General features: G+C 39.1%; 1 protein-coding gene across 7 annotated transcripts in view; it reads left to right on the forward strand.

Moving 5' to 3' along the window:
* LOC102225261 (disks large-associated protein 4-like) overlaps positions 1-15,229 on the forward strand; it is a 116,920-nt gene that overhangs the window by 53,567 nt on the left and 48,124 nt on the right. For 6 of the 7 annotated variants that reach the window (XM_023324941.1, XM_014468385.2, XM_023324943.1 and 3 more), the window contains exon 3: positions 12,247-12,294. The gene's annotated coding sequence lies outside the window, so the exon portion shown is untranslated. Of the gene's footprint in view, positions 1-12,246; positions 12,328-15,229 lie in introns of all 7 variants that reach the window. The other variant, XM_023324937.1, reaches the window with a different exon arrangement.

Consider the following 15,229-nt stretch of genomic DNA (forward strand, 5'->3'; position numbering starts at 1 on the left):
GTGAAGAGTTTCAGAAATAAAATCCATTGTTTGACCTCTAAATTTTGACAACTTAAACTTTAAAATGAAAGTTTTGTGATCATTTAAAACCCTTTCATTGTTTGTCTTGAACAAAGATCAAAACTCAAACAGCACTGAAGTAGAAATATCCAGCTGACGTTTGACGACTTGTAGAAAGTATTACAGCTAATGTAGTTAACCTGAGCAGACTCGTTTCGTATAAAACTACTGATTCCCATTTTAATGACAGTAAACCCTAAAATACAATATCTGCTCAAATAATTGCATTTCTCAAATTCCTACAACTTTAGACTGCCACCCAGCCAAGTGTTAATTGTCCGCTTTACTGGTGCTTCAATTAGTCTACTCGTGAGCCCAAATCGGCAGCATGGCATCAAAGTCACTCACTGCATTGCTCGCTGCAAAATTGTAGATCAAAGTCTTGTTGAGCTTCACAAGCTGCCTCAGCTTCAAATGAAATCTCAGGTATTGCAAGCACAGCTGACACAAGCAAGCTGTGCATCATGGGAAGGCAGCATATTTTAACACATCAACCCTTAAAACATATCTTTTTGTGGTTGTATTTATCATCAAATTGCATGTTACACAAACTGTTGGTTCCAACAACACCAGGGAGAGCCTGCACAGCCAGGTGTGATATGACATGCCAGCCATGTCACAGGCACAGTGAATCGATTGAAAGGAAATTTAAAGGTTACATCAGAGCGCCACAGAGATTTCTGCACATTTGTATGCAGCCTGAGTTATTTTTGCTTTTCATCTGGGACGGAGGCTCTTGCACTGATCACTAATCAGTGCTGCAGCACTGCACAGTTACTGAAGTAAGAAAATCAACAGACAACACCAAATGCACTGACTTTGCACTGATCAATTTCCAAAAATGTTGGGATTCAAAACATATTTCAGTGCCTTGCATAATATTCATGCCACCTATTTATTTTATTTTATTTTTACATTTTGTCAAAATTACCAACTTTAATGTATCTTATTTACGGTATATTAAATGTGACCAACTAACACAATACATAGTTGTGGATTGAAAAACAAACATAACTCATCTTTTATATTTTTAAAACTTAAAATGAGAAAATCTGGTATGCATTCTTACTTCAATGCTGGCCTGCCACTACCTTTGACTGGGCCTTTCTAACATCAATTTGCTTCAAATTAAACTATTGTATTAAAGTTTAGATGAGTTGTTCTGTTTTTTCAGATTAAATTAGACACAGGTGGACTTTATTTAGTGGCATCAGAGTCAAAAAGGGTTAGGACAAACTTTTATGATTAGAGATGCACCGATCAGATATTAATATCAGTATTGGTCCTGATATTGTAAAAAATGCTAGATCGGGTATCATGACACTGCATCTTATCCATCAGATCTATTCAGTGTAATTCTATGCTTTGTGTCATGAGTGACTTCATGCTTTATTGTTTATTTTACGTTATATTTAAAATTTCTAGTTGCGCTCTCTGAACCATTTGAAAGGAGGTTCCTTGCAGTTTATTTTTACGTTTGACCAACATAGTCAAACTGAACATTTTCACATTAGCTGTTATATTACCAGTTGCATTGACTTAACAAATTAAAGTTGGGTTGTTTTTACATGTTTGACCGTCTTTGTAAAGCAATAGTGTATTGACGTGTGCTGTACTGGTGCAAAGGTATCACATAAATGTGTAATTCAATACATTTATGTCTATGTCTAAAAAAAGAAATGTTTTAAGTAAATTCAACAAAATCTTTCTGTATCAGATTGGTATTGAGCGATATCTGTATCAGTATCGGAAGTGAAAAACGTGGATCTGTCTGTCCCTAAATAAGATTTTTTTTATTATTTCTATTTGTATTGCATTCATATCTTTGTTAGCATTCAGTTTCATTAAGCAGTTTGGTCTGCTAACAAAACGGTCTTCTGTTCTGACATAAATAAAGTGGTGATGGGTTTTTTTTTTTCCAGTATGAGCAAATCAAATATTCTTGAAGGAACGGCTGCACAGTGGTATGCAGAAAATCAGATTACTGCTGATCCACAGCAGGAACTTTTCGCTATGGCTCAGAGATTGTCCAGATTTGTCAAAAGAAAAAACAAAACAGCGGAATTCACATCTTATGAAAATAGTCTTTGGCTGCACAGTATAAGCTTGCATGGCCAATTTTCCCTCTTTCTTCACCTCCAGAAGTGTGCAGAAGCTGCTTATGTTTTGGCACTCTCTGAAAATAGCGTGATGAATATAACGGGATTGTTTTTATCATTTCTTAGATTGTGGATTGCAAAGAGGGAACTTCCAAAAGAATAAAAAAAGTTTATTACAATTATTTGCTTTCATTTCCAGGTCAAACTAGGATATAATTAGGACTCTGATACATCCTGTCTTTGGGGATTTCAAGCTCACAGAAGCTTAAATTAACTGCATGTCAGTGAGTCACCCATCAGGCTTCCAGTATGTCATGAAGATGTCTGGCATTTGATCATCTCTATTGCCTCAGCATCCTTTAAAATGTTTTATATTCAAGGCTTCTTGTGGGGGACAGAAAGATGAAAATAGTTTTCATACAGCAGGTGAATTTATTGCCGCTATCCAGCATAAAATTGTGTGAGACTTAAATGCAAGCATATAAACATGCACCCTGACCTCTCGCTGTCACGCTGGTTTAACAGGCTATTGTTCCAGCTCAGTAAACGCGGCACTCTGCCCTCATTCTGAGTGGTCGTTCTTTATCCTTGAATATCCCATGGGTTTTTACAGTAGCCCACTCTGTTCTCGTCCTACTTTCCAAAGTGCCACTCCTCCCTCCTTGTTTGTCTGTTAAACGTGACGTGCTCGCTGCCCTTTCACCGACCTCTCTGAGGTATCAGACGGCAAAGGCAGCAGAGTACCTCGGTCTGTATGCATCTGTCTTCTTTTGCTCTGGGAAATTCAATTCGCTCCTCTCGCACAAAGACTCCTGACTGACACCGACGCACCTTTCGTTTCCCATAAATCTGAGCTGTCTGGTCAGGTGCTTCAAGCATGTCATTTGTTTCACTTAGGGTGCTGTCGCCTAGCCCTCTCTCCCGTCTCTCTCCCCCGTTCTCTGCTCTTAAACAGCTTGTATCTCATAAAGGAGCCCGTGACGCAATGTCCAAGTCTAACAATACAGCAGGGGGCAGGGAGGGAAAGAGGTCCAACCTTTTTCCTCTGGCAGGTCTTCAAAACTGATAAACGAGGTATTGAATTACATATCGCTGCCACAGGATGCCAGGATGTTGGTGTTATCTTCAGCCATATTTCAGGCAACATTATTGCTAATTCAATTGATCAAATCATTGGTGATGCTATGGGCATTCAATGGGTCATAATTGAATGCACCCGATTCGGTTACACATGTGAATCTATGTCTCCCAGTGGGGCTTTAAAATTGTCTACTGAGCTTCACCCTGCAATAAAGTCAGTGAAGAGAGCTTAATAAAAGTAATTGCAGTTTAATGGATGCTACCTGCCAGATTAAGAGGAAACCGGGGTTTCATATTGCGTCGTTATTTTCCCTGAGACCTCTCCCCACTCTCTCTGGCTATATTTATTTAGTGAGGCCCCATCCAGACATGGGAAATAATCTTGTTACCAGCAAGAACACACTTTCACACGCAGTGGTCGGCCTTACGTGATCACTTGTAAACCTGTGGCTTATTGCTTTTATCCATGAGAATACCGAGCAGGCTTGCTGAGCAAGAGAATGCTTTGGTGTTCCTGTAACGGCTTTGCTGATGAATTTGTCTTGCTTTTTTTTACACGGCTTGGCTGGAGGTCTAACCAGCAACTGCACTGCTGAAGGCACTGAGAAAAGCTGAGATTGCTAGACTGCGCCTAACTCTTTCACAAGCCTATTTTTCTGCTTGTTGAGGTTTAAACTGAGGAGACGGGGTTAACGGCCAGTCTTACCTCGGACACAAATAGAGAGCTTTTAAAAATAATGCTGTACATTTAAATAGTTGTTCTAAGTTAGCTGACTTACAGTGCTTTGCAAATGTAACCATACTCCTTTAACATTTTCACAAGTAATTGTGAATTGAAAAGAAAAAGAATGACTTGTTTAAATGTTGTTGTTTTTTTTACAAATAAAAATCTGACAAGTGTGTGGTGTGTTTATATTCAGCCTCTTTTAGCCTAATATCCCAGAAAGAACACCAATACTAAACCCAACACTGCACATCACTTTACCATTCCACTTTACCAATCTTACAGTAAAACATGGTGCTGGCAGCATCATCCTGTTGGAATGCTTTACTTCAGCAAGAACAGGGAAGCCTTTCCCACTTGATGGGATGATGGATGGAGCTAAATGCAGGGCAATACTGCAGACGACTTGAGGCTGGAGCAAAGACTCACATTTCAGCATTTCAGATAACACACTTGAACATGGAGCAAACATGCATTAAAAAGTATTTCTGCCAAGACGAGACCAAACTTAAATGTGTCTGCTTAACCTTAAATACTGCAGAACCATAAATGACAATCATAGATCTGATAAGACAGTCCTGGGGCGGCAATGTCTTATTTACGTGTGAGGATGATCCAGTCAAAGTCCAGATGTAATTTCAACTGTGAATCTGTGGCAATACACAAAAAGTGATGTACACAGATGCTATCTGACTTATCTATCTGAGTTATTATGCTAAGGATGAGCAGAAATTTCTGTTTTGATATGAGCAAAGCTGAGACAGACATACCAAAAGGACCCTACACATCTGCAGCAACATGCAAAATATTGACACCGGGCGGAGATGGTTGAATACCGAATACATTCCACAATTTTCACATTTTTATCTGAAGAAAAATGTTCTAAGCCTTTTTCTTGCTCGTCTACTCACATAAAATTATAGCAAAATACAATGTTCTGATTATGCCTGTAACATTTTGTAACGGAACAAAATGTGTAAAGGTTTAGGCAACGTGAATGTTTTTGCAAGTGAACTTTCTGCCTGCTTCCTGACATTGGATTGTATGTATTAAGATCTCTATCAGATTTGTGACGATAAAATCATGCACCTGCTCTAGATTTTTGGCATGCCTGCCCTGCAGAGGAGTTCTGCTTGATGACATTCATTCCCTTCATATGTGAAAAACAGCCAGCTGTCTGATGTGCCAGAAGAGTCAGCCAGTTTGGGGGAGGGGGAGTAGGCTGTTTGTAGGCAAGTGTGAACCAGTAATAGAGCAGAGGATATCCTTATTAAATACTGGCTGCAGCTCAGACTAATCCCTCATTAAGCATTTCTAAAACGAAAAAAAACAAGGAATGTATAACTAGATGCAAACACATCCATTCACCAAATATGTACAAGTCTTAGAACCTAAGCTGACAATAAACTCTATATTACAAACTGTAGTTTCATTACTTAGCAATAAATTTACTTTTAGGATTGACTTCATGACACCTTCAGTCAGTTAATTAAGCAGATATCAAATAACTCACTTTTGCACTGAGGCAATTAGAAGACAGCCATGCAAGATTATATTTCCAGTTCCTCACCCCCGCTCTTACTATGCTGTGTTCACCCATCTGTCAATGAAGCCCAAGATGGTGGTCATTTATGTTGCTAAGCATGTATATGTGTGTTGCACAAAAAAAGAGATAAGCTTCAGCTTCCCTCTTTTCTACTTTTCTCCCCTGTGCAGTGGCAGAAGGATAACCAGACAGAGCGACAGGTGTTGTCTGCCTTAACTTCCTGGTCTTCTTTAGTGCTATGTGTATGTGCAGGTCTATGCAGGTGAATCTCTTAGGGTCCATGTTGTTGTGCATTTATCTGATGGGGTGTGTGGGTGTGTGTGGGTGTGTGTGTCTGTGTGTGTTTATCAGTTTAAAGGCAGAGTATTTCCCTTTTGAGCCAGATCCTGCAGAGCTGGCATGTTGCTTTCACAGTCAGTCTGCATTCAGACCAGCAGTCTCCTTTTATACCGTCTGTCACTTAAAGCTGAAACACATGCAGAATCCCTAACTAAGACACAACTATTACAAGATCTACATTTGGTTTGGTCAAAGTCTCATGCTGGTTTTGAGCGGGTATTAATGAAAACACATAGATGGGATAAAGTTGATATTCACAAGATTTTCCATCCATCCATCCATTTTCTGTTCACCCTTGTCCCTAATGGGGTCGGGAGGGTTGCTGGTGCCTATCTCCAGCTACATTCCAGGCGAGAGGCGGGGTACACCCTGGACAGGTCGCCAGTCTGTCGCAGGGCAACACAAAGACATACAGGACAAACAACCATGCACACACACACCGAGGGAGAATTTAGAGGGACCAATTAACCTAAAAGTTAATTGGACTGTGGGAGGAAGCCGGAGTACCCAGAGAGAACCCACGCATGCACAGGGAGAACATGCAAACTCCATGCAGAAAGACCCCGGGCCGGGAATCGAACCCAGGACCTTCTTGCTGCAAGGCAACAGTGCTACCAACTGCGCCACTGTGCAGCCCATTCACAAGATTTTCTGGAATCGTGTTTTTTATGGTCTAATAAGACTATAACTGGAGCTTTGCAATGTTATTGGGATATTCCAGATACGTGGATATATCACATCCTTTGGTTTAATTAATTCAGCAGCCCACTTTTAGATTTCTAATCTTCTAAGAGATTCAAGTGGATATTGCTGCTGTGCAATAATTGACATTGTATGCACAAATTCAGTGCATTATAAAAAGAGAAATTAATATTTTCCTTGCTCTGACAGTCCACTCCCAAAGGATCAAATGTTTGGTTTGGAGTTTCTGGAGCCAAACTTATTAACATTCAAGAAAAGAAACCTGCACTCCCCTGAGGGAGTTTTATGATCAACTTAATTTTGCTGTCTGACTTTTCATGCAAAAAGTACAGCCTGAGTCAGCAGTTTATATGTTATTAACCCGCCTCAACCTGCTTCCCTTACTCACTTATTGGTTAAATTCACATCTCCATTCACTATGTCTTAAGATAAGCTTTACTGGTTGTAGATAGTACAACTCAATTGTGATAGAGGTATGAAGATACTGCATCACTCAGAAGTGTTATATAAACATGGATAGTTAGTGAGAAGAAAATGTCTGATTAACAGTTTGTTTTTGTAATTGCTTGCAAAACAGCAACAACAAACACACTGGAGTGGGGTTTTTCAGGATCAGAACGTGGGTTTTCTCTGGGTGGGTTAGTGAGCTGTTCAAATGGAGCTGGGTGGATTTCTTGACGGCACTTGGTGCGAGCAAGAGTTTAGGCACCCCAAATGGCTTCCAGGGGATATTCAAGGATTCATCAAACATGCATGAAAGAATCAAAGCAATCCTTCAAGTATTCTTCGGCAAGTTTTATAACATGATGTAAGGCTAAAAAAAATTAACTTTACATAATACCCAACGTTTAACTACAGATGACGTCTGCTGTCACCTCTGCAGATGTTTTCTGTCCAGTTGGCTTTCTGAACCACACATAATTCAATAAGGTCTGCTGTGAAACAAGAGCAACATTTAATTTTTCCCACTTTGGTAGAGTACGTCTGCCACCAACACTGCAAGCCAGCTCAGCCCACCACACTGTTTATCTAACTCTGCCAGGACACGACACACAAAGAGGAAAATACCGTTTAATTCATTGCTAACAAAGTGGGATCTCATTCAAAGACACCAAGTGCTGGTGTTACAATGCAATGAGCTTATGAAATGATTGATTTGTTTGGTGCATCAGAATGAGACGAAATTATGTTTTATAATTTTTTCAAAAAAACTAACAATCTCAATGGCTTTGTTTCCCTAAACAAAGGTTTCATGAATCACAAGCTAAATTTTAAAGAATTTGTAATAATTTAGTGTAGGTGCGACTTCTCCTCTTAATACTGACTTTTAGAACATAACCCCATCCAAGGAGGTCCTAATGCTGGAAATATAATTTTTTTGTTTTTATGTATAGCAGAATTGGAGGCTGCAAATACCACTCAGACTTTAGTGTTTTCTGAAATAACTTTTCTAATGTTTGATGAAAATTTTAACAAATCATAAATTGTGTTTAAACAAAATTTAAATGGTGTAAAACAAAAACATTACAGTGAAGGTTTGGACAGTAAATTTTGAAATTGACACAGGACTTCACAAATGAGTTGCCACCAGAAACTGTAAAGTGTGTTGCTGATCAGCTAAATTTGTCTTTTGAATGTTGTCCTCAAAATTATGGAGCCTTTTTTAATATTAATTCATCCAAACACACATGGCTGTAACTGGGTACTTGCAAAAGTCTGTTATACCCCCACAACTGACTGATCCATGATGATGGGAAGGATAATGTTCTTGGAAAAGCTAGTTAATAGATATTCAAGTCTGAATATACACTTTGTTCATCAGACATAAATTAACTATTTTCTGTAACAAATTAGATTTACAATTGGAAGCCATGTTCTTCGCTTTTACTCACTCTAAGATAAACTGTCACTCAACTTTGTTTATACAGATGTCAGTGTGATTCAAAGGGGTCATTTTCAAATGAAAACTAATAAATGAAGGTAACATAACCACATGTTTTGATGTCACGCACACCCAGGCTAGGTTGTTAAAGTGCCCCCATGGGAACCAGTTTCTGGGTCTGTTGCCTGCTCCTAAGTGATTAACATAATTACAGCAGTCAGGGATTCGGGGGAAATGAGTGTGTGGCTTTTTCCGAAGGAGCTGCCTCACTGCTTCACTTCATCTTCAGTCACACTTATAAAGCCTCCCATCTGTTTCCTCAACACTACAACTTGCATAAGCAGGAGAAGTTCTTGTGCTCGTCTTCATGAAATGACCCAACAGATTTCTGAAGGGCTCCCACGTCTGCTGGCCTTTTTACCAGCCTGTTCCCCATCAGCCTGGTACAGTTTCTACAACCCGTTAGACCATTTACATGCTGAGCTATTTAATAATCATTACATGCTTGATGATTCCTCATATAATTGGATTTCAAAACCTCATTCAGTCTTAGTTTTCTCAAAATCAGTGGCTCAAAATCTGAAAGATGTAACCTTGGACCTTTCCATTGTCAGAGATGAAAGGAACATCACGCTGTATTGTATCGTTGCAGGGTCCAGATGTGCTTAAGCTTTACTCTTTTACAGATGTAAAAGAGTAAAGACTAGATAGTCACAATTTAAAACTTGTTAGGCTAAGTTACTTAAGGTGTTTTCATTGATCATGCTTTAAACGATTCATAAAATAGGTGTCAGCAGTGAATGTCCAAGGAAATTTCTACCTGAGCCCAGTGAACAATAGCTCAGGACAACTCTTTTTTTAAAATGTCAAAAAAGGTCTTGGACTTTGAAGAAAAATCTTTAGGAATCAAAGGTGGCCCAAAAACCAACCACAGTGTGGATCAACATCTGGCAAAAGGAATACTTTCATTTCTCAGCAGAACTTGAAGTGCATGGGTGAATGCTGTCCACAGCATTCTAACAGAGAGAGATATTTCCTCTAGGCTCTGAGCAGGCATCTATAATGCATTCCCTACATAAAGAGCCCAATCAGCAGATCCCCAGCCTGATACCTCAATCAGTTTCCCAATCTCATTTCTAATTTATTTTTACTTTACCCCAACAAACCCAGCACCGTGAAGTGCAGTTCGACATTAATCTCTCAAATCTGCAGTAGGCACTGAAGCCATTCAGGAGTAGTTTGGCATGAATCCCATTCACAATTCATTCCCTAAAAACTCCTTGAAGTGCCTTTCATTTGTCTTTTATTCAGGTTCACCTAAGCTTTATGAAGGAGCTTAAAATGGTGAATCTGTTCTGTGAGTAGGTGATGGGAATCTTAATGCCTCCCTGCTGCTGAAGCTGTACATAGAAAAGAGAATGATGGATTAGCTTTATCCCTAAAGGTTTATTGTATTTGTCAGTGGCTGTCCTGCTTTCTTTACAACTACTTTTACCATGTCAAATAAATTCATTCTTTATTGATATGTCTACGCTGGGTTATTTTTTTGTTCTTGTTATTCAGGCCCTTTTGAGCAACACTTTGACGCCAATAGCAGACAGCATTTCACACTGTTGGGGCGTGCGTGTATGTGTGGCAGCTTGTTTTTGCAATTTTCTTGACATTTTATTGTAAAAGGTCACAGCGCTTTTGAGTTTTGCATTTGTTGATTCTGTCCCCCCCCCCAAAAAAAAATCAAAGGTAACAACCATTGTGCAACTATTTTCAACTGTTTCACAGATGTGGTGTACGATCAGGGCAGACACATCATCTCTTGACTTCTCAGAATCATGTAACTGAGAAACTTGACATTTTGTAGTTTTCTTCTATATGTGACTTTACTGAGGGCTACAGCATTATATTGTTAAAGGGCTGGAAATAAAGAATTTTGAATAGTCAAACTTTTTCTATAGTCATGGCATGAGTGTCATAAATTAGAACCACCCTATGTTCCACAATTAAGCAGCAATATGATGAATGTTGCAGCAATAATGGTGAAAACATTCTTTAGTCTCTTGTGACCTCTCCTGTATAAATACACCGGCAGCAACCTTCCCACCATTAGCCATGAAACGGTAACCGCGCAGTTCCGGAAGGAGTAAAGCTGTCGTGCTCCAACCAATGTGTCCGTCATTTTCAAAATGCTTATTGGTCCCACAAAAAAGTGACAGGAACCCGGAGACTTTGCAGTTATGCTGTTAGCACATAGCAACAAGTCATAGGTGGAAGAGAGCGCACTGTCCAACACAAATAATGATCCGGCCGGAACAAGGTGCGCTAAATAATAAAACATAATTCTACGATGCTTCGAGGCAGGTACATTTTCCTTGAGGAATTTTAATAATCAAGGCACTCAAGTCATTCAAGGAATCGTTACACCCCTAGAGTGCAGTCCTAGTGGGGTCAAACTGATCCCACATGCATTTTTACAGTCTGTCAGTTTCGGGGACTGACAGACTGACAGAATACCCTGACCTCTTTCTTGTTGTCTGACCATGACATCTGCTGCACTCTTCCTGAGCATGGTGCTAAGACTGCGGGAGGATTAAGTTGCCATTACCAAATGATTGGTAGATCATTAAATATGGGAAAAATACATTAATACTGGCTATTCATGAAATACAGCCATGTAGCTAATTCAGTCTCCTTAAATAGGTGTTCTTTTAGACACTTAAATCTGTAACAGCTTGGTTTTATAACATAGAGAAGATGTTAAGGCTCTAAATATGATAGACAGCTGAGTTTCTCACAGAGTCTATGACCTTGATCTATTTTCTAACAGATGGGAATTATTTGGCGTTAAAGATTTTTCCTTTTACTGCACTCAATTTGTCTGTTTTGGTTGCACACGGATCTTGGAAACCTTCAGCTGTGGCATTATTTCAAATACTTTTCAGATTATGGATGAGTTTTAAATATCATATGACTACAGTTTGAATAAAGGAAGGAAATGATGAATTTTAGCATCAAGTTTGTGCCCCTCAACATGCTGAATATATTAATACTTGTGAGGCTGTGAGAACAAAGGGCTTTTACTGAATCATGAGGAAACGATGAATCCATAATACAAAAGAAGAGTTCTTGGATGCACTTTGATGCATGACTCCAGAGATTTGTTCCCTTGCAGACTTTATATGGCACTTGTCAAAGTGGTGCCAAGAAGCTCAGACTCTATCTCCCCTCCACTTGACATCAGCAGCAGGAGATAAAGAGAAGCTGTCGAAAGGCACTTTGGTGCACACTCTCAATCTTGTGTCCAAGTATTGTTCCATCCAACGTGTGCAGCTTTATCACTCAGCTTGGTGAGTGAACACCTGCTTGCAGAGATGAAAGGCACCCCTAGTTGAAAGTTGTCTTAGCTTCCCTAACACCGCAGACATTTTCTATCCAACCAAGTTGCAGATGAGTGGGAGACTGCAGTGACTGAAACTTGTTAAAGCGTGCTAATGCTTTTGTTTTTCCCTCTGAGGTGCATCAGGAGGCAGGAACCGGAGAGGAAGTAGGGCACAGTAAAGTAGACATCAAGGTGGAGCTGCTTGCTCCTTTGCGGGCCAGTGCTTGCGTACGAGTAGCCCTCGGGCAGTTTTTCAGAATCTGATTATTGTAAACGGATTTTCAACACTGCATGACACAGATTCATCGTCAGCTCTCTCTGAGTCTGCAAATTTACATGGGTATACGTGTGGGTGTTTGTGTGCATCTTAGCCTAGGTTGTCCTTAATTTAACAAATAAAGCATGACATGTCTGACACAGTTTTCCTTGCATTTCTTCCAGGAATCGTCTTCTTCTGAGGTTGAGACTTCTGAGAAATGAGCTGCCAATGTAAGTCCCTTGGCTGACCTCAGGACTTAGCTGGTAATGTTGCTTTTAATTTCATTAAACTGACTAAGAGGTATAATTGAGTACACAAATGCGTACGTGTGCAGTAGAGATGCAATTCTGAACCTCTAACCTTTATTTTACTTCACTTCACCACCCACCAGAGACAGCACTCATCTCCAACACAATTCATCAGAAGCTAATTTTTATTCTCAGCAAACGCCAATGCTCTGTCAAAGCAGGACTCAATCATGAAGACGTATAATTCATATTTCAAACACAAGTCTTCCACTCTATGTTATTCTATGGACGTCTTGCGACTGATGGTTTAGGTTTGTCATTCCGAGTGCAACCAAGGCTTAGGGTGTTATCAATAATGAATGAGGATGTGGAAGTTTTCACTGGATTTTTCCAAACTCTGATATGCTTCCATTAAAAGCTTGGGTAGAGCGGTTCCCTGAATGCCTGGAAAGTGGTGCAGTCCTGCTCATTGTAATGATAAGATGATGCAATCCTCAGAGATAACCATACGGCCTGAAAGTTTTATGAGAATTTAGTTTTCCCTTCATACGTTTTCAACTGAGGTTTCTGTAGTAGAAACTCCAGTTTTGATAGTGCATAGGTAGTGTACTCAAATCCCCTTCAGCTTGGACTACTGGGCTGCACTCTAAACATTGCTGAACTAAAAAAAAAAGCAACATCCTATTTTGAGATCTTTTGGTAACCCAGTCCTGAGTCATACACCCACATAGTCAATCAATCAATCAATTGTGTTTGATTATGGGTATGACCTAGCATCCTGAGTAAGTCTGCAACCCAAAAGGTGGTTTTAAGTGTCTAATATCTAAAATGTATAGGATTTATTTTGGATTTTATGAATTGAGGTTACAGCAATGTTATTGCCAGTAATAGTTCTTGTTCCTTTAAATAAATACAGTTTTGTATGAATAATTCTTACTCGTGATTTAAAATTATTTTTATTTACACAAGAAGTTTGTATTTATTACACTTTTAAAATTATTGCCTGTCAATACTGACTTTATGTTCAGTTCTTTGATCAAAGTGTGAATGTTGGCTATAGCTAGCATTAGTTCATGCTTACTATTTAGCAAATATGAGGACTTTCTGTTGTCATCCTCAAAGTAGGGATATGTGCTCCTTGGCTCATAGGTGTCCATTATAGTCAGATCCTGCTTTTCTGTTTCTGATGCTAAAGAATCATATATTGTACTCTACAGACAGTTTGCAGCTTTGCAACAGTTTGGAGACGTGGACATCTCCAAACTCTTTGATGCTTGTATTTACCCAGACAGCAAAAATTATCTGGGCCAAACATCGGTGAGCATTTGGCTCAGATCCATCAGCAGTCCTGGGCCTGAGTCTTTTTTCTTCCGATTCCCCAGATACCAGTGTGGGTTAGGTTGATGTGGTGGAGATAAATAGCAATATATTTCTTTCAAACTTTCATCTTATTAGCTGAAATCAATAAGAAACGTGCATTAATCCCAATGAAGCCTGGCATGTTAATTAGCTGTGAGTTTACAGCTAATTTGAAACATCTCAGATTTTCTCTGTAAATAAGCTGAATTTAAATGCAAAGTTTGCCTTTTTAAAACTTCAGAAACTATTGAAAGCATGTGCTAATTTATTTATGATTTCTTACATATATATATAAAAAAACAAAAATCAGTATTTTCTCAGCAACTTATGTGGTTTTTTAAATCTTTTTTCTCCATTTTTGCTTTTGTGACTTGTTCATAATTCTCTCGTGGTGCTTTGCTCTGGTTTGTTCTAACTTTTCAACTTCTTTTTGCATGAAAAACATTCATTTTTATTGGGTTGTGTACACTTCTTCTACTTACTGTGCACTTACTCCTCCTTTATCACATATACAAATGGGGGCATTAGTATATAAATGAAGCTGACATTTGTACACTCTTCGGTTTGAACAGAAACTACTGCCCTCTCATGTGTGCTCATGTTCCCTGTTTTTCTCGACAATCATGGGCACTACCAGCTGTGATGCTGCAGTTTGGAGATAACAGGAAGCTCCAGTAACTGGTCTCCAGTTCTTTCCCCCGGGTGGAAGATGAGAGCAGCCGTCACGCTCACAATAGGACATGCTAGAGGTGTTAGAATTGGATCTGGGGGTTTCATTTGATGCTTGTTTTTGTACAGTGGCTCTGCACAACGGGAGCTTGATAACGCATTAATCATACACTGTAAAAAAAAACGGCCTCATTTTACGGTAAAAAACTGGCAGCTGAGTTGCCAGAAGTTTACCGTCTTTATACGGTAAAAGTCTGGCAACCAAAACTGCCAGTTTTTTACCGTATTTCTAAAATACGGTAAAATTCTGGCAACCAAAGCTGCCAGTTTTTTACCGTATTTCTAAAATACGGTAAAATTCTGGCAACCACAGCTGCCAGTTTTTTACCGTATTTGCTAAATGCAGGATTTTACCGTATTTTTGAAATACGGTAAAATTCTGGCAACCACAGCTGCCAGTTTTTTACCGTATTTGCTAAATGCAGGATTTTACCGTATTTTTAAAATACGGTAAAATTCTGGCAACCACAGCTGCCAGTTTGTCACCGTATTTTGTAAATGCAGGATTTTACCGTATTTTTAATATACGGTAAAATACCGTACTTCCTAAAATATTTTAAAAAAAATAAAATGTGGTTTTGCCGTAGTAAATACGGTCATGCTGACTGAGGCATAATATCTACATGAGTGAAAAACACATCCAGACTGTATGATATATTGACATTTTATTGTAAACCCTCCCCCCCAAAAAAAACTTATGGTAAATTACTGGTCTCTGTTCCTACCAGAATTTTACCATACAAATTATAGTACAACAACCAAGGAAGTGTAACTTGTCAAGCATTTCTATACAGAAAGTTATAAAGAAAATAATTTCTAATTAAACAAA

The sequence above is a fragment of the Xiphophorus maculatus genome, chromosome 20 (assembly GCF_002775205.1).
Source record: "Xiphophorus maculatus strain JP 163 A chromosome 20, X_maculatus-5.0-male, whole genome shotgun sequence".
Lineage (NCBI taxonomy): Eukaryota > Metazoa > Chordata > Actinopteri > Cyprinodontiformes > Poeciliidae > Xiphophorus > Xiphophorus maculatus.